Source organism: Athene noctua, chromosome 1 (assembly GCF_965140245.1).
Source record: "Athene noctua chromosome 1, bAthNoc1.hap1.1, whole genome shotgun sequence".
Lineage (NCBI taxonomy): Eukaryota > Metazoa > Chordata > Aves > Strigiformes > Strigidae > Athene > Athene noctua.
In genome coordinates this window covers 18962455-18983279 of record NC_134037.1, presented here as the reverse complement: position 1 = coordinate 18983279, position 20825 = coordinate 18962455, and the positions used below count along the sequence as shown (strand labels likewise).

Genomic DNA, 20825 nt, shown 5'->3' with positions numbered 1-20825 from the left:
ATTTGTAATGCATGAGCTTTGCTGTGCCAGGTTTGTTAACCTACTAAATTGCAAAACTAATTCAGCCACAAAAGGTCTCCCAGTCAACTGTGCAAATGAGCATGGTTCTGTTGCAGTGCTTTGTATTTCAATACTGCCTTTAACCAGAGGATCTCAAAATATATTTGATCCATAATTAATAAGATGCACTATATTTCCTTGAGCTATGCAAGTCTGACCATAGTGTATACTGTACTAGTCTCACTGCACTTTGCCACATCTGTAACACTGCTGAGTGAGCTCATGCAATAGCAATAAGCTCTGACCATTGCCTTGTTTCTAGTTTACAGATGCGCCAGCCATGTGAACATGCATATATACATATGTCTCCACTGTTATTCTTTCCCTACCTGTGCAGGCACAAAAGATACAAGTTGGTGAGAGGACAAAACTTGCAATAGTCTCTTCCAAGATGCCCAGATCCAGTGAGATCCTCCAAAGGAGGAACAGCAACGGAACTGAAATGTGGATGTGTTTACGTACACATGTGGATGCATGCGCTGAAAATCAGTACATCACACTGCAGAATCATGTAACATCTGAGAAGCAGACAGGTAAGCCAAAAATTTACCATTTAAAAACAACTGCATATCTAAATTGTCTTTCTAACCACACAGAAGATTATTTATGGTGAAAGAGATTTAAAAATCCAATTTAGTTTCAGCCATGTATTCTTATTTAGTTTCAATCATGTATTTTCTTTAAAGGCTAGAAGGAAAGTATTATTTTACAGATAGTCAGAGACACCCGGAGACTTTACTTTCCCACAGTTGCATTGTAAGTCTGTGGCCACACTGGCAATCGAATCCACTCAAATTACTATTAATTCCGCTTGCAACATCAGTGCCTAAGGACTACTGAGAATGAAGTGCCTTCGGTCTTGCTAGGCTCTGTACACACAGAGCTGAAGCCAGGCCCTGCCTGGAACTCTCACAGTCAAAACAAAGAATGATGGAGGAAGGGCTGGAGGAAAGGCAGTAACACAGCCAGCAAATTGTGTGATAGAAACAACTTCAGAAGAGGTCCATGCATGTTTTTTTCTTAACAGGGTTTAGATGAATTGGGGTGTGTAGAACTAAAAGAAACAAGGAACCGATGAGGAACGAAGTAAGGAGAAATAGGCCAGGAGAGCTGAAGATAAAACAAAGCAGACAAGGAGCAAAAATGAAGTGAAAGGACTGTGGGGAGTGGGAAGACACAGACAGGAGGGAGATGGAGCTCTAGCGAAAGAGGATGGGGCACAGAAAATCCTCCAGAAGTGGAGCAAGCTCTCACAGCATCTAACAGTCCCTGTTTCAGCAACTCTGGTAGCTGTTCCTCTCTGTGGTTCATTGGAGGCACAACTTGTGTCCTAACAATCTCTGAGCAAAAGAACTCCCTGCACAACTCTGTGCTGAGGGAAGGGGGAGGGATGGGCAGTGGCCAGAGCCCATCTACTTCCCCATCTCCTCACAGCCAGCTTGGCCCCGGCTGCCTCTGCAGCTGCTCCGCCAGCTAGAGAGCTCGGCCACAAGGCCAACCACAAGCCCAAACTTCTTCTCTTGTTAGTTGGTTCACCACTTGTATCTCACACAACAGGCCTGTTGTGAGCACCCTGCAAACATGTTGAACACTCCTGCTTCTCTTCCATATCCACGCCATTTCCCTTTCTGGTTCAGATAAGCAGAAATATATGCAACAGACGAGTGAGGAAGAGAGGAAAGAGGAGAAAAGATGTATCCTTCTGGCTCATCACCTAGATCACCTAGATGGTCTTTTAGGCAAGTGTGCTGACAAATATGTAATCTCTCTAAAAGCTGTTCCTATTAAACCCAACTGAATTTGAAGGACAGGCTTCTACCTTTATTATTTTTTGGATAAAGCTTTCAAAAAACAAAATTTCAAAGTCTACTGTACCAGCAGCCACCCTCTTCCTGCAAACAAAAGGACACGGGCATACAGCAGATCATAGTTTATGACAGCTGGAAACAGAAGATGGAGGCATTGTCACTTACCTCCATAACGCTGTCCACTGTGGGAGGAAATGGAGTTCAAGGGTATGGATGTACAACCATTTCTTGTGGTACCTTGCCAATCCCCTGCCCCTGAGTCTATTATGATTAATGTTGATCCACCACCTGGAGTCTGTGTTGGCTGTTCATACTGTTTTTCATGGCGAGTAACCATAGTAAGCATGTGTAATGGATCTCCACCCACATTTTTGAAGAGTTCTGGGACTGCTGGAAAGATGCAGTGAAGTGAAACTGGGCCCCAGAACGCACCATGTAACCGAGTCACCCTGAATCCGCTCTCTGCTGAAGGGCTTGTAGCAAAGGTTTCCTCTCCCTCGTGGATATATTAGGAGTAGCAGCAAGAAAGGAGTTACAGCAGGGTCACTTCTCAACAGGCAGCAGGTAAGAGAAGATATTTTCTGTTCCTAAGCCACCTGAATCCTCTTCAGCAGTAAGTTTCCAGAATCCTTCAGACAATAGAACACAGTTCACTGCATCTAAATGTAAATGGGTGACCTTCAAACAAGATATCAAAGTTAGGGCAACAGGATTCTGAAACATTTCAGTTTCTTGTGAGTCATCATTAAAATGGCCATTTGTGGGTAAGAACAAAACCCTGAGTAAAGGTTAGCCCTCAAATGCTTTTGAAAAGCCATGTGCTGTGTTAAACAAAACCATTACAACACAAGCTGCAACCTATTTCAAACATCCAGAGCCAGAGATCATATAAAACTATCAGATTAGATTTGTATTGTAAAGTTTCTACTAAAATAAAGTCACGCCTGATAACACTGATATACTACACACTATATGTAGGTAAATCACTATTATCATTACTCCCCTGAGTGCAATATTCAAGCAAGGTTTGGTAATCAAAGCAGACTGCATTTAACAGAATATCAGAAATATTTATGACATCTTTAAACTATTGCAAGCCTAAAAGCTAAAGCCCTGATGATTCAAAGTACAAAAGCAAGATTTTGACAGCGCTCCATAGAAAGAGAATTTTCTTTCTCCTTTTGGCACACCACCGTCAGATCCCTTGCATGCAATCCAGCCCTACAATAAATATCCAGGCCACATAAAACACAAAACTTCAGCTGCTGCAAACTACTATCACTTGCTTGACTTCAGCACAACTGTCCGCAGTATCTAAGGACCTGTCCCAAGGAACGTACTCCATCAGAAACTGAAAAGCACCAGTTTTAAGGTAGCTTTTGACAGATTAACAAGGTTGGTGTTGTTCTTAAATTAACATCCTTTAGTTCATGACAGGTCTTCAGCATTTTTATATAACAACAACTGTTTAAACTCATCTGCAAGGTGTTCAGGCCAATGCCAACACACAATATTGCCAGACAGTGGTGTTCCGGTCTTATAAATTATTACATTTAATTGACCAAACTAAAAGCCTAGAAACTCAGTTGAGATTTTAAACTTCACCCCACAGAAGTGCAGATTATAAACTGGGGCTGAGACTGGGGCTGTGACTGAGGGCCTGCCTTCCCAGCAAACCCCACAGATTCTCCCGCCTCCCTCCACACCGAACTTTCACAGATAGATGCTTTGCTTCCAGGCTGACAGTGCTGTGAATGTGATGAACAGAGTCTAGTTTAACAACATACTGGTCTTTCTGTCCAGTTGCTTTTAAAATGGGTAGGTCAGTAGGATCAGAAGTTTGATAAAGTTTACAAAATAAAATCTGCTATTAAGTCTGTCGGTGGCGTTTTTTTACTTAACTGGTTCATAAGAAGACTAATCTACTCATCTGTTCATTCTCAGGAAATGTAAACTCCTTAATTCACTGCATATTTAATTGGAAAACCCATGGCCCTGTGATGTCTCCAGAGCTCTACCACCCAGAGAAGCACTGCAATTTGATGACACATTAAACAGTGTCATTAGTAGAAGCAACTTCTAGGTATAAACACTGAAAATCTTTACAAGCCAGGGTCCATTGCTCATTGAAGAAACTGCTGGTTGCTACCATCCCTCTGAAAGAGGTAGCTGTCCCCACTGCAGAGCTCCTCTTCATTCCTATCACAAAAGCTAGCAGGTTAATTTAACCCACTGAAAGCTCTTTACTTTAAGCTGGCTGACACTGCCCTGAAGCAGATTTTCAATGTCTCTTTCCAAATGGCTCTCCTGGGGCAACAGCATTATTAAAAAAAAAAAAAAAAGTTGGTAACCAGTAACAAAAAGGAAAGAACATCTGAAACCAGTGTGCTGTTCTACAGTAGATGTCTACCACATCCTAAAACACAAAACATCATTCAAAGATGAAATCTGCAGGCAAAACCAATCTTTGCCTGCCAGTGCCTTCCCTTTCAAAGAGATTAAAGAAAAAGTAATTGCAGTGAAAAACTACTCCTCCTTTACCTAAACAAAATCTGGGGAAATTCTAGGAATACATACCTTGGAGAAAATAAATACTTTCTGGAAATTATTAACAACTAGTCAGCTTCTCTTATGGTAATGCTAGAATTTGAAGCTAAGGAAAAAGACAGTAAATTTCTGCAGATATATCTGAATTACACTTCTCTAGCGCTCAAACCTGAATGGTAACTTAATAGCAGAGTTTGGGCACAGCAAGATTTTTGCCTTGATTTCTGTTTCTTTCCTGCGAAACCTGACAGTATTTTTTCTTTTTTAAGTTCAGGCTGGTTTATGGTCTTCAATTTTTATTTTCTGTGTAACTGGCCAAAATGCTGAGTATTCTGTTCATATACACAAATTTCAAACTCAGTTTCCAAGGCTTTCTTCTGGAAAATGCCAACTTCCTCTAAAACACTCCTTTTCAATGGGGAAAGAAAAATAAATTGAGTGTCTTCTCTTTTCTCAGGATGGATCTCATTTCAGACTTGCAGTAATTTGTGACCTTTTATTCCAAATCTTGGAATACTAAGCCAAGATGCTTTTCCAATTAGCCAGTTCTTGAAATAAAGAGGAGGAGGCACTTCCATGGAGCTTGCAGTGGTCTGTAGGTTCCCCCTGTAGCTGTTGATGTAAATCACCTCTTGATGACAGCAGTGTTGGACTTTGCAGGAAAGGAGGCTTGAAAGAGTGGGAATAACCAGTAGAGAATAAAAACCTTTTCAAAGAATTTAAGACTTCTATTCCACTCTGCCAGGTCCTTACTCTCAGCACATCTCAACACAAATATAAATTGTGCTGTTCAGTACCAGTATAATTGACTCCTTTATGTTCCCCTCATCCTTCTTCTTTTAACATTAGTCCTATGGAAACTGAAACCAGGTAACTTCTGTTCAACCTAGGCATGGAAACCAACACTGTGTTATGCAGACAAGCAAGGATCTCCCTGATTTCAAAAGCAGTCTGCAAAACCAAGTGAGACCAGTCCAACCTAGTCAGTCCCTGGGTGAGGTTACCCATGCCCCTCCACAGACATCCCTCAGCTGTGACCTGCCTCTTCCCTGCCGCTGCAACCCTGGGTCTTTTCACACCAGAAAACAGCACTTATGCCAAATTGTGAAGTGGTTTTATGAGGTGGAAAGGCACCAGCTAGGGGCTAAAGAAAGGCCAATAAACTCCTCTAACTTGTAAAAAAATAACAGATTTAAACCCAGGTCAACTGAGGTGAAGGGCAAGTGCATTAATCGCCTGTATTAACGAGGCTCTGTGTGCCTGCGGCAGCACTTGATTTGAAAAGACAGTACGTCTTGCTGTAAATAAGACAAATAAACAGCAGCTACAACAACAAATCTTCCCCCAATTTCTTTTACTTTTCATTAAACTAGTAATCTGATTTTTATTAAGTCCTCTTCGAAGTCCGTCCTGGCCACCCTTTATAACTGCGCCTGTTTACATGGCACATATACTCTCACACATATATTACAGTCTGATGAATGCCTGGAAAGGAACTTCAGCCAGTTTTTTTCTTAAGTGATAATCGAAGAAATCCTCCATCACGTGTTGCAGCAGTGTGAGTTGGCCATACCAGGACGAAGAGTCATGCAGATGTTACCCAAATGCTTCCATTAACTTAATCTTCCTCAGAAGAGCCCTTCTGCTGCCAAGTACTTAAGAGTGTCACTTGGGATTTAGATGCCATTTTTGTTCACTGCTGAAGACTGGTCATGTGTAGGAATCTGCAGCCCTGATAATAGGGTTTACAGAACACCATGAAAATAGATTACTGGCTGCTGAAAACATTTAAAAAAGACAATGTTACCTTTTACTAGTCTTAAAGTGCTTTCTGGCATGGAAGGCTTAATGGCTGTTTATTCCGGTATGTTTTCTAAAATGCCAGCTTAGAACAAAATAAGGATCATCATAATAATGAGAGATGCTGACAATATGATACAAGAGTCTAGGTCATTAAATGTTTTCCTTCACATCATTTTAAAACATAAAACTCTATTTTGTGATCAGAAAATGCATCAGACTTTTTCAATTGTCCTAGCATACGCTGTTATCTCAGTAATGAAACCAGTTTTACTTTTATCCTTTTTTAACTCAGTTGTTATGTGGGAAGATGTAGTAGTATAAAATAGCAGGAAATAGTATGAGTAAATTTAACTTGAAAAGTTTAGTATGTGTTTTAGAGAAAAGATTAACAAGTCCTATTTTTTTTTCAACTGTCTTTTTATCTCCATTTTTTTCATCTTGCATTTGCTTCAGCCAAGCAATTCCAACAGTTCAGGAGGACAGATGTTCCATCTCATTCTATTCCCAGACAAGTCACTCTGTAAAATTACATTTCTTTTGAAACATTAGTACAACAGTTTAAAGACCATCAGAAGTTTTAAAGGAGAATTGCAGAGGAATAATCAGCAATGTGTTTGGATCTAGTTTCTATAACTGGTTTTTTTTTTTTTCAGTTGCAGTACCACTCCTCAGCGAGATAGAGTTTCAAATTTATTTTCCACCTTGTGGTTCTTCCTGGTTTGCATCTACATAAGTACCACAAGCCTCACTGCAATCCATGCAGAGTATGTGTATTTGTGATATTCAAGGGTGATGTGTTCGGGGATGTGTTCAGTGAACCGAGGCATACCAATACACCTCACAAGGAGAAAAAAATGATTTAAAATACACTACTATGCTGACTAGCTAATCAAAGCCTACTCAGTAAGGACATTCAGATCACACAGCTGCATTTCATATCATCACTGTTCATCTGCTTGTGCTGATACATTTCTACAACAAGGCCAGATAGGTAGAAACCATTGGTCAATGCTCTCAGGAACCACACACCTGCACTGGCTCTTCCTGAACAGGTTAGTGATGGCAGAAGAATTAAATACAAAGTCTCAAGAAAAGCAAACCAAGGTTTAAAAGCAGCCGCTTAACAAAGTGAGCAACTCTCATGCACAAATCACTCCATGTGGGTGCATCTATGTTACTGCTTTGTCTGGATCACAAGGACCCTTTTGAGTCGAACCTCCCAATCCTCCTCATTTACCACACTTGAGCTCACACTGCTGGGTGGTCTCAGAGCTAAACAAGAAAGATATGTTCCCCAAAGCCCTCATTTAGTCACTTAGATTACTGACATTCTGTTCATGGGACTAGACTAGCATCAGCCTGAAGCACCCTCCTGAAATGTGCGCAGCGTAGGCACCCAGCCCAGAGCACCAACAGTTTCCTTCTGCAGATGTGTTGTTATCCATCTGCACTGCTTCCTAACGTGGACTCACAATCTGTATTGCGTCAGATGAAAGGCCCATTACTATTAAGGTTTTAATTTCCAAGTTCTTCAGCAGGTACGAACACTGATGCTTGTAAAATGGAAATAACGCCTTACCTGCATCTTACACGGTTTAAGTCAGAACACGCAACCTTTAGGAAAGTACAGAATTAGGCCCAGTATCTCAAATCTTAATAATAACCGATCAAATCAATTGACTATAACTCATATGAGCTATAAATATATATTTGATTCTGGCATATAGATATAAATTTCAAATTAAGCTCTTAAAATCCTATTCAGTATAGTGTCTTCCTAGGCCAATTATTCCTCAGAAAATACAGACAACTTTACTAACGCTGCCAGTGTGAATTTGTTGCTTAAAGCCCCAAACCTGAAAATATTCACACATGAAGAAAAAACTCTTTGCACATGAACATTTTATGTAACACCAGTGTTGCATACACATAGTAGACCTTAATGCATATATCATAATTTTGAGATCAAGACACATAATCAAGATCTAGAGCTTCACAGAGAAAGGCTCGCGCATCCTGTTATTCTGTTACCAAGATTCACCATATGAAACGGTGATAGGTGAGTTCAGGCCAAAATATTCTGCTAAGCCTCCAAGAGACACCCGGCTTTATCCACCTTCCCATATCAGATGCAGCTTGTTCAAGGCACACTGAAGAATTTGATTCCTAGCTTTTGAACTTCAAAGGCACCACTACAAATAGTGGCAACGTACTTTAATGTTTAACCTGGACTTTTTTTTTTTTTTCTCTATTTGTAGCTATTTTGGAGTTAAATCACCTAAGATTCCTCTACTGTCAAGGGAAAGAAACAGGACTCCTCAGTGTATCACCTTTATGTGATCTGAACCCGACTTTTACAGAAGGACAGTGGACTATAAAAATAACCAGGTGCAACAGTGGGAAAATTCCTGCTGTCTTAATGTCCCTAGGAATTTTACTTTTTTTCAACATGAACTAATGAAGTGAGGTTTCAAGGCAATTGTAGATACCCTTTAGTTATTTCGCACTATTTACAGCAGCACTTTGTCTTCTCTCCTTTCTCTAGCAAGAATTAAAAGAAAAAGAAAGGATGCTTATGTTTGAGTGCAGAAATAGGAAATGGTTATTGTGTTAACCTCCCTGAAAAGCAAGATAGCACTCAGTGAAAAGTGTATTAGGTCAAATCCAATTATTTAGTAACTCCAAAGAGTTCAATAGAATTGCAGCACAGATTAATTTGGTCCAGTATTGCAAATTAAGAAAATTGAGCTAAATTCTGCCCAAGGTACATGCACTGAAGTAAGACTAGACATTTAGTAGATAGGAAAAAAATTAGCTTACACCACACAGGATCAAGTCATGCTTGCTCTGGCAGAGTAAATCTCTTATCAAATGCAGTGGACCTACGCCTCCAATTTGAAGAAGCAAGATTTGGATTTTTCTCTTTACAGTTACATATAAGAATGTGATCACATTAGGATGATTTTCTGTCATCACTTTTCCTTCAATTACAAAACAGAATACAGAGGGTAGGAGATATTATGAAATCACAGTCTTGGACTGTATCCCAAAACAAGGATTATATTAAATAAAAAGGGAAATACAAATTTGTTTCATGACTGTGGTGCTTCATTTTTACTTAGATAATTCTAACAAAAGTAATCACTCATGCCTGATTTACAAATGTGCACATAATGAATATGGGATGGAAGATCTTAGTAGCCTTCCAGGAAAAATGTGGAAAATACATGCTCCCTAATAAAAACAAAAGCTGCTTTTATTATTCCATGACTAATCTTATTAATCTAATATTGGTACAATAATAAACTAAGATAACCTGTAGCTCCAAAACACAGAAATAGCCCCTTCCTTCACTCACTTCAGTGTGTTATACTTTCCTCTCTACAAAACCTATTGCTCAGCTAGAAAGCAAACTTTCATCTAATACTATATTGCGCTAGTTACAGCTAATGCTCTACACTCAGAAATGCCAAAACTACTTCCTTTATCATTAAATGTAACAGAGCTTATCAACTTTCAAAATCCTGCAGGTATTCTTAGAACTCAGCATAACTGGAAATTGAAACTGGCATCCTCATAGCTGTCCAGCTATCCAGTTCTTGAATGCCACTGAGCATGGTACTTACCAACTTTTGAGGTTATGGGCCCCAGTCTCCCCCAGAATAATCCATCAGTACTCACAGAAAGAGGATACCAGTGTGGTTTTTTTCAGGCTGAGCCCTGAATGAAAAATATGAGAAAATCTTAAGGAAAAAACTTCCTGCATGATGATAGCAATTTATCTTCAAGTATCATCCGCTTTTTAAATTTTCAGACACTAGAAGGACTAAAATATCACATAAATGTTACATTTTAAAAAAGGAAAGTCCTGGAAGTATCAAAAATAAATGGAGTTCTCAGGGGCAAATTCTGCACCCTTTCAGTGGGAGTCAGCCTGAGGGAGTGGGAGTGGAGTCACACTAATTGCTAACAAAGTCATTCGGTTCACTCCTAGGCTGGTACTAATTTCATTATTACACTGTATAGAAAAGTGTAATTATTTACAAATAATTTCACAAATAAATTGCCTGAATTTACACATGAATAATTCAGCCCAAAGTTAAATTTTGCTCTGGAAAAGGCATTTTTCAGTAGCTCATAAAGGCCCAGACTTTAAAAACAGTAACTGATGCAAACATTGCCTCTGTAAGTTCTGTTGATCTTATGTGAGAATTGGTTTAACATTAACAATATATGCCACACAAAAACTCATATGGGCTGAACATTGCAAGGCTGCCAATTTAATTTGAAATGACTTGACAGAAAATCTCTAGGCCACCAAATGCTATTATAAAGCACTGTATTCTCATTAAAGGTCTGAGCCCTTTTTTTTCTCCCTGAGGGCAGACTCCTCGTGAGGCTGTCCCTCTGGCATAACATGTGATAGAGCTAATCTGTCTTCACTTGGACAGCATTGCGGATATGCAAACCCAGGTGGCACTAATAGGTTTACAGTAATAACTATGGAATTGGATACAGTATGTTACACTGTGAGAAATTCCCACAGATCAATTTTTGTGGTGAAGGTTAACCAACAGACATAGAGCCGTAATATTCTTTTTTCATGGGTCTGTTAACAATTTTATGGTTTTAAAAATAAAAGAAGAAAGACTCTCCCATATTTGGACAGGATATAAATATTTAACTTTTCAAACATATCTGCAATATATGTGCATAAAAAATGCTCTCTTGGAAAGACAACTTCTGTTGTCAGTTATTCCAGCACAAATCTGGAGGAATTCCATTGGCTTCAAAGAAAGATACCAATATAAATGAGAGCAGAATATGCCCCCAAAATGTATTTAACATAATAACATGTCGTACCGTTTTGTTCGTACATTTTAGTGGCACTTTTGTAACTTTATTATTGGAAATTACAATGAGAATAAAATTAGCTGCATAATTATAATGAATGCACTATACAATTGCAAATACCCTTGTTGTAGTAAAGCATTATAGGCAGAGACATAAAACTGTGATCTGACCATTTGTGGTCATTAGAGATCCCATGGTACTCTTTGTAAGATTAGGGGTTTTAATCTCAGTGTGCTGGCCAAATTCCAGCATGGGTAATTACATTCTCTTTACCTAAATTCTCTGCATTTTACCGAAGGTGGTTGCATTTCCATGGTGCATGAAGTGTTCCTTGCACATGGACTTTAAAATTCTGTAATACCCATTAGCATGAAAGGTGTTATACAAGATGTGATATCCTTGTTACAATTAAGTTCAAGTACATTCATTCCAGAAAATAGAAAAAGCCATCTGTCAATCAACAACAACATTTAATGTACTGATTAAAAGCATCATTTCTGCTCAAGAGGCACTCCTGTATTGTGGTATGTTACAGTCTTTGCAGTCATAAATTCCATACCCATGTTAGCTACCACAGATGGAACATATTGAGAAGTTAAACACACAGCACTGGTGACTGAAGAGGATGTATACAACCACACTGCAAATTCACCCAGCTTGTCAGCCCCCAAACAGCATTATTACCAGATCAAGCCAAAGCATCTGTCTTGCTTGAGACTAACAAAGAGATCTCCTCGAAGAAGTGTAATTATCTAGGAGAGGGAGTTCTGAAATTGAAAACAAAGCCAGACAAAAGAAATACATTTCTCAATGCACAGCCACCTGAGCACTTCAAAAGTAGGGTACCTGTCTACCTGCAGCTAGGATGATGGGCCTACCCAAGCAATTTATTTCTCCCTCCGATGATTCAGGTAGTGCCTCCTACTTCAACACCTACTCATCCTCACTAGTAAGCAAAGACATATGGAAAGAGGGATGATGTACTATGCAGCACTGCAAGATGGTTTTCCAGCCCAGAATGCCACCTTATGTATGCCTTGTGCCTATGATTTTGTCAGCCATTTTGGTTCATCTTTCACAAAAAGAAATGGACTGGAAGCAAAACAGCATCACAAGAAAAAACAGTCATGAAAAATACTTCCAAGCCTTCCGTTCACCGGAATGTTTTTGCCACATTTTGACTCAGTCAGCTTTTCCAGTAAGAGGCTTGATATTCCTCAAGCACAGAATGAAATAATTAAAGTAGATTTGAGTTTCATATGCTTAATTCACCTACTGAGGAGTAGAAAAACCTTTCAGAATTGTTCTAATCATTGATCCATTAAGTTATGGGACAGGTCTGAAGATGTTCACTTTAGCAGAATGGCATCTTCATTTGGACTGAGACTGTTGCACTAGAAGTAGTCATGTACAGTTCAACAGAAGTAATGTCTCAGAGTCCAGCCCGGTGAAACCAGACTTAAATATAAACATATATATATGTTAAGCAGTTAACAGACAAATCACTTGTGTTGAGCAGCGCCATATGCAATGATTGACACTAAGTGCAGTTGGAAGCAGGAAATCACTGATTTTCAACTGATATTTAAGCAGGAAATCATTTACTATTGATTGTTATTAGGCAGACACTGTTGTACTGAATTAGCACAAAATGATCTGATACATAAAAAACCTACCATTAATCAAGGTAATAGTAAGTGAATTTAACTGCATGCTTTAAACAGTTCTTCTCATTTGTTTAAGCCTTCCACATCAATCTACACAGCCTGCTTACAGAAGATACAATTTACACCTAAGATTAATGTTGTTTTCTGTATTTACAAAAAGTCTCATGTGGGCCCTCACATCAGAAAAATACTTTATACAGTGGTTTCTGCTAAAAGGTTGTTTGACAACTGATACCACGCAACTGCCACAGCCAACCCTTTTTCTCTCTAGAGAAAAGTAGAGGTATGTCAGCACAACATCTGATAATGATTTCAATAGCCTGCCTTTTTAATTTTGAATCTTTGGATTACCATACTACATCAGTATAATTTTTGCTTAGATATGGGATCGTATTCAACTTGTATATGACTAACTTAGATATCACAACCAGTGTGGTGTTCAAGTTCAAGAGAATAGCATCATCCATAATCCAGAGCTTTCAGACCTGATTCCATATGCAGGCAATGAAGAGAAGTTAAATTAAGATGGCAGAACTTAAAACACTCCAATGCTGTATTCCCATTTATGCTTTGCATTGCACAGACACATTAATCTCTGAACTGACCCTATACAGTGTAGGCATATCTGTGAGGCATACAGATGGAATACAGTCTCCCTTTGATCCATGTCTTGCCAATAAGGATGGAAAGACACTTCAAAAGCATCAATCCAATCACTTCAGATCTAAATCAAGTCTGGAGCTGCCAGTCTTTTGGTGAAGTAAGATAAGACCAAGACAAAAACCTTCCAGGGATCATATCCTGGACACATTAAACAGATAAATGAAGTCAGAAACAAACTATTATGTCCATTGTTTATGAAGAAATGAGACACAGAAATAGTGACTTGTCCAAACCCCCAGCAGACACCTAAGGAAAACCAGGAATGATTCTCAGTTCTATCAAGCTCTGGTTTGGTACCTTACTTTTAAGATGCCTTCTTATCACATTGTGCATGCAAAGACACAGAATCCTCAATGTCATATCAAACAGGACCTTCAATTCTAGCAACATCTTTGAGCAACAGAGGAAAAAAATTATTTTCCATCAAAAAATTTAAATGAAAAATTTTCAGCAGATTTTTCCTACTGCTGAGGAAAAGGCCTGGCTGAATCTTCCAGCTTTAGAGAAAGATCTGACTGAGTTTAAAGCCAACTAATAAATTAGTTAATTCATGAACTGGCAGCTCCTGAAATGGTTGTCACACTTTCAGTTACCCACATCCAAACCCTGCCTTCTACCTCAGTCCTTCCCATTTCAGAGAAATTTCACATCACCTGTTCCTACAGTATCACAGCATCAATCTCTGAATTTATCTCAAACAGCTTTCTTTCCTCAAAAACATATGCAGTTTCTCATATTACATAGGCTCTTGAATCTACACCTTATGAAGTTTTACTCTTCACCAACTCATCTTCACCTCTCCATCTTTTCTCCATCCCCAGACATCAGCAGTCATCGTTTTCCCTGGTTATGCAACCCACATTTCCCAATACAAATCACTGTTCTGCTTTGTTCTGTACCCACTTATCTTCCTTTACAACTCCCTTCCCTCGCTCTATCATATCTGTCAAACAGCACAAGTTTCCCAACCTCTCCTCCCTTCCTTCCAAGCTATCTCTAAAATGCCCATGAAGCCTCCTCCCATTCTCATATTTCTGCCCCCCTCTTTTAGGCTTTGCTCTTGCTTTTGTTGTTCACCAAGTTACTTTTCCCCTCATTTCTCATTCACTTGCAGAGCATTTCTCCCACTCTTAATCATAATGCTATAGAGAGATTTTTAAATCTCTGTTAATAAGAAATGTGAATATTCAACCCATGTATTTCACACAGCTCAACACCTATTGTCTCACTAAGTCAAGTCTATTGTAGGCTCCATGGGGCAGTAGCATTTTGTCCTTATATATCTGTATTGTACCAAGTACTCTCCTGGAGCTCAGCAAATAACAAAGCAGTTGTGTATCTTAAAGGAACGAGATAACACAGTAATAATGACCATACACTTATGCAGTAACTTTTCTCCAGATGGATCCCAAAGCACTCTATACCATTTGCCAATTAACGATACAAAAATGAAGTATTTACATAGGAATAATTTCTCCCACGAACAGTGGCATAATGCCAGCCATGCCTTAATTGCATGGAGTTACACAATGCAAATTTAAGACAGGAAGTGAGGACTCACGTCATATTTCCAGGGAGAATTCAGGCTGGTGTATTATAATTACCAGAACTGGTGGTAAAATGCAAATAAACTCTCAATTTTAAAAATTACACTTTTTGCCAAAATTTTGGAAACATCTGAAACCATTTTTATCTGGTCAATAAAGAGAACAGTTAAACACATCCCAAACTCTGAACACTTTCAAAGATTGCTGCAACTTTTTTAAAAAATGCAAAAACTGTTATACTCCCGAATAGCTTTAATAATACTCAAAACTGAAAACTACCCAGGACCTGAGCCCTATTCAACAATTGTCATAGGATTTTACTCATCATAAACTGGGACTTCAGATGACAGGAAATATCATGTTGTGGAAATCTGAAAGAAGGAATTTAACTGTGCATTCACATATCCCGATTCAAATTATAACTTAAATGAATTAGCCTGATGAAAGTTGAAGTAATTCCTGCTCATTTTTTTCTACCCATCGACAAATTCACAGGCAAGTTTACCACTAACACTTAAACTAAAGTTCCATAAGTAAAAGCAACGCTTAGTTCTCAAAAGACTTTTAATTGGGTGAAATCCTGGTCGAATAATTCAGAATGTTTTCACTAACTTCAACACAGGTGGAGTTTCACCCACAGTCCATGTGAGAGAGGACTGAATAATGAAAAAAATATTCTGAATAAAATATTCACTGATTGCTCAAAATTTATGAATAATTTATTTGGGGAAGAGTATCCAACCATACATAAAGCTCATCAAAGAGGGGCAAATGTGTTTCCAAGTCATTTATTCAACAATTAATGGGAAAAAAAACTATTCACAAATGTCATTCAAATAGCTCTAGACCATAGTAACTTGGTTTCCAGTTGACTCAGTATGTCTTTTAGAAAAGTGCCAGGTTTTCATGCACACTAAGCTTTCTTTCATTATTTGAGATCCTCTTGTTTCTATTTTTCCCTTTACCCTAGCAAAATAACCTCTTTTTCCAGTACCACCGCCACTGTTGCAGGCCTGACTTGCTTTGACTGCAAGCCCAGTATGCAACCGCGGTGCTGGGCTTGCAACGATCTCTCCCTTCGCCAAGAAGCCTGAGGCAAAGTAAAATGAGCATATATACATTTGAATTTCCGAATATATACTAGGTGGGGAGCAGAGAGGAAATCCACCACAAAACAACAGCATGAGTCAGAGGAAACGCAGAAGAGGTGAGACAAGAGTAGGTAACCGCATTCCTCCATAGCCCCTCTTCCACCCACCTCTGTGCTTGGACCCGCACGCCTGGGGGGACCCGGGAGCACCAGCACACAGCCAGAGCAAATTTCCATTCTCAAGCCACAACATGATTCATTGCAGTCACTGGCCAACTAGGTTGCTGTTGAAAAGAAATCCTGGCATTTGATATAATTATGCTTTCTTAACTATAGCGATGTTAAAGGCAGAAAATTCATTTTGTTATCTTTGTTTTTCCAATACGCATTTAAAATGTAGCATTGTAAACACTGGCTGGTGTTACTGCCTCAATGGGATTTTCTCTGTGCCTTGAGCACAGCATAATGGAGTGCACTCATGTTTCAACAACTTGACACATTTTTTTTTTCAAATGCAACTTAAACAATAAAGGTCAGATTTAAAGACACAGCAAGACAAACAACTCTGCTTTTTTTTTTTTTTTTAAGTTATTCATTATAGTTTAATGAGGATTTCCAGGGTACTGTAAACCATCAAAGTTAAACAGAAATGAACTGCTAAGTAGAATTTACCTGAAAAGGAGGGAGAGGTGGAAGAAGGGCTGTATGACGCTCTGATAAATATGGAATTGGTCCTCTTGGTACGCAAGGTGTGCAGAAATCGGTGACTTATTTCTTGTGTTCTGAGTAAGAACAAAGGCAAAGTGAAGTGAAAGAAGCAGAAAAGATCAGAGTCCAAGGCTGTATAAGAGCTATTTTAAGGAAAAAAAAAAAAAGCCAGTATTTTTCATCCAGATCTGCTTTAAAATAATGGCACATAGAATTAGGCACAATATTTTCTTAATTTAGAATTTTATAATACAATCTGATTTGGCATCTAGAATATATAATCATCACCAGAATGTAAATGCTATAATCCTCATGACAACATCTATTCTACCTACTCTTTTTGCTGCTATTTTGGCTTGCTTCTAAGAAATCATACCACACCAAGTACTACTTTTATTAATAAAGGTTAAGCATAGCAGAGTACTTTATTTATTTATTTATTTATTTATTTATTATTTACCTGAATAAATAACTCCCTAGAAATGACGAATACACACAGTAATGTGCATGCTTTCATTTCCACATAATATATATCCATTAACACTCACTGTGCAATCAAAGTTAGCAAAGAGCTATGTGCCCTGTATCAATTGAAAGAGATTTATTTATCAGAGCATGATTTTAAAGGTAAGTACTTTTTGAATCCTTGGACTGTTTGTTGGCCTGTATCAGAGAAGTGAGGTCTCAAGCCAGAAAGAAGCTAAAAAGTGGGTGGTGTGCAAGTCACTCCTTCGGTGGTATTTTTCCATCTGAGTCACACCTGAAGCCACATAGTGCCAAGGCCAAGACTGGAATTGCTGCCTTTTGGGGAAGATGTACAGCCTGGTGCTAACCTGTGTGAAACCAGCTGAAGGATGAGGTCACAGATGTGAACAAAAAGTGGAAATTTGGGTAACCTGATGATCCCCCACCAAACAGCCCTGGGGTTTAGCTCAGGCTTGGCAGGATCTCCAGTCGTCAGACCTCGCTGGTTATCAAGATGGGAGAAGAGATGAGGTGGACTGGTCTGTAAGGAAGGTGAAAGGGCAACTGAATCCTGACAAAAACAACCTTCTTGAGACACCTGTGTCTAATGTCAGGAGTTAGTCTGTATTTTCACATGTAATTTGGACATTGCCAGACCAAAGTCTCCCAGGCACAACTTGTCACCATGCTGATTTCAACAGTGTTAAAGAGGAATACATTTGTTCCATTGATTACATTTTAAATTGCCATCATCTCCTCTCTATGCTTGTAGCATTAGACTGAGATTTCTTCTTAGCATTTATTTCAAGCAGCAGCCTGGCCACACATTACAGCATTCACGCTACTGACCATTTTAATCACCCAACCCCCTGAAAGAAAAGAAGCCCCCTTCTTTTTCCATCCCCTCCCCAGCAGATCAATGTCCAGGTCCCATCTATTCTTTATGGGAATGATCCCTCTGTAAATATCCCATTACCTAATATTTACCACACTGGTGCAGAGTCCAAAAGGTAAATTTGAGAAGAGGTGATTTCAGCCCTCATAAACTACTGACCAAGAAATGCTTTTGGAAGAGCAGGCACATAGGATTCGTTAGCTGTAGCAGGGCTACAAAAGCCATTCACAACACCCTTGTTGACACTACTTTACTTCTTCAGGACTCCACTTGCTAATAAAACAGCAAAAGGATTAACCAAGAAGTTTCACAGAAATCATCACAAAATGCCTTAGCATTTATAACCTACTCTTGCTGGCCTGACGCAGTCAAATTCCTATTCAAATCAGCAGCTATTTGGAGCATACAAAGTTTCATCCTAAAAAAGAAGAAAGGGGCAGAAGGCAGAACAAATTCATGGCAAGAAACAAACTGATAACAAGGAACTGAATTAAAAATGTTCATAGAAAAATTAAAAATAATGGAAATTAATATCCACATAACACATAATACCCACATAATTAATATAGAAAAACAAAATAAATCTTCCCTCCCAGGTCACAAATTCCTGATGCTACCTTGCCCTTCTAAGCAGGGAACAGGAGAGCATAGCTACCAATTGGTAGGTAAGGTACCAAAATGCTTCTGAAATAGCAGATTTGATATCATGACAGCTGCTGCAGCCTTCTACATTCAAGTAGCAGACTAAAACCAGCTCTACTAGAATATAATTTGTATTTATCCTTCCATGATAATGTTTTTAAACTCGATTTCTTCTAAAGGGGTAACAGTTCTAACAAGGGTACCTTGCTAAAACTGAACAGAGAAGAACCTCCACAATAGGTGGACGTGCCCTATAAACTGCAAGTGCCAGGGATGAGCCTTGGCCCCCAAGTTTCAGAGGGTTCCCCCTTTTCAGACTAGGGGTTATTCAGCACATTGCTGTAGTAATGCTAAGGCATTTTGCAAAAGTTGTCAACACATTAAGAGTTTGCCTAAGTGAGGAGGCCAGGATTGGGCTCCTCTTTATATACTCTGTTCCTGCTTCAAGCAAGCATTTTAGTGCATAATCCTACTACATTACACACCTCGTTAAAAAAAAAAAAACAAAAAAAAAACAAAAAAAACCAAAACAAACTCTGTTTCATTTTGCTTTCATGAGCAATTTACATTTCATTTGTGATTTTTAAGCAGAAAACCCTTGGCACAGATTTTACAGATGACATACTGAAAAGGTTGGGGGGTTTTGTTGCTTTTTTTTTCTCTTAAAGAAAATAGGATTAGAGGTAGAGGCTTTTATATTCTACCACTTCAGAGACATATGTTCTGCTCTCCCACCAGTTATGAAGTGATTACTGGAGTGGCACAAACAGATTTTTTTTAACAAAGTGAAGGTGTGATTTTCTCAGGTTCTCTGAGAACATACACGCTTATTTTTACCAACCCAATCTGTTTTCCAGTAGTTTAATGTCCGCAGGGTTTATAAGGCTATCTTAGGTGTTGGATTCAACGCAGCTTGCAGGGTGCTACCTGACTTTGGAAGTTTAAAGAAAAAGACGCAAAGAAAGCAGAAATGATACAAGACTCAAAGTAGCTTGGAGACCGATTTAAATACACAGAAAGACTGACCTTCTTTGCCGCTTGCCCATATACGGTTCTCTAAAGCCTGAAGGCCCTCATATCATAAATACTTGCTTCATTTTAGAAACCTCACTGAAGATCTATCCCTAAATAATTTACATATACAGCTGGGCTTTCAAAAGTATTATTTTTACTCCACAAAAAGGAATTTGATCTTATAAACACTTACTGCCAGGAACAGCAATTCCCATGTGGGAAATGGGACTTGATTTCTTGCACCTTGCCTATTTAAGCTGGCCATAAAATGTTACCAAAGGAACAAGTGAGGAGATCTCATTTAATATCAATTCACGCCCATTTTTTCAGGTATACAAAAACCGAGACAAGGAGATTTCCCTACAAGGAAGTGTAGGTAAAGGGTTCATACCTGTATTGGACCGCTCACCTATTCGAGATACTGAGACAAAAATCTATAAACACACTGACAGAAGACAGTACCCTCCAAGAGACTCTTAAAGCTAAATTTTGGTCTGTTACACTGGGACAAATTTAGAATAACCACTTCAAATGCAGTGAAGTTACTCAGGACCAGAGGAAGTGAGAACAAAATTTGGCAAGGACTGTACAGGGAAGTAGTCAGTTAACATTTAATACTTGATGAAAATCTTCAGGTCGAGTGTCTGTCTGTACAAGAATTTACACTGGCTTAAAAACCAGTTTATCTGAAAATCTTTTCATGAATATATTTCAGACCACCATGTCTCATCTTAACTCATAATTTAGCAACACAAGCTAAAGTGTAGATTTCCAGCCTGGTTGAAACCTATGCATTTGAGCTTCTGCAAAGTTTTGAAGCAATTTTAAGCATAGTACTCCTGAAAAAAACCTCCTTTTGTTAAATCACTGAAACTTTACAGGTAGACAAAAGTCTTACATACGACAATATGCTTTAAACATGTTTCTGCTCAATGACTTTACTTTGTCAGTGGTATTAAGACAAGGGGTTTGTAGGGTGTTTTGTTGACACAGGATAGTTTAGCCCTCCTAATCAAGATTTTTCCCAAGAAACAGTCTTTATCCTTACCTCTACGCTGAGGG

The 20825-nt window shown here is 38.8% G+C and overlaps 1 long non-coding RNA gene across 1 annotated transcript in view; it reads right to left on the bottom strand.

Annotated features, from left to right (window-relative positions):
- The window catches only part of LOC141967933 (uncharacterized), a 102845-nt gene that overhangs the window by 57165 nt on the left and 24855 nt on the right, over positions 1–20825 (bottom strand). Inside the window, exons 3-5 of the long non-coding RNA XR_012634785.1 lie at positions 16712–16821; positions 9845–9938; positions 2034–2497 (exon numbers count right to left, since the gene is read on the bottom strand). This is a non-coding gene — a long non-coding RNA (uncharacterized LOC141967933). The remainder of the gene's footprint in view (positions 1–2033; positions 2498–9844; positions 9939–16711; positions 16822–20825) is intronic.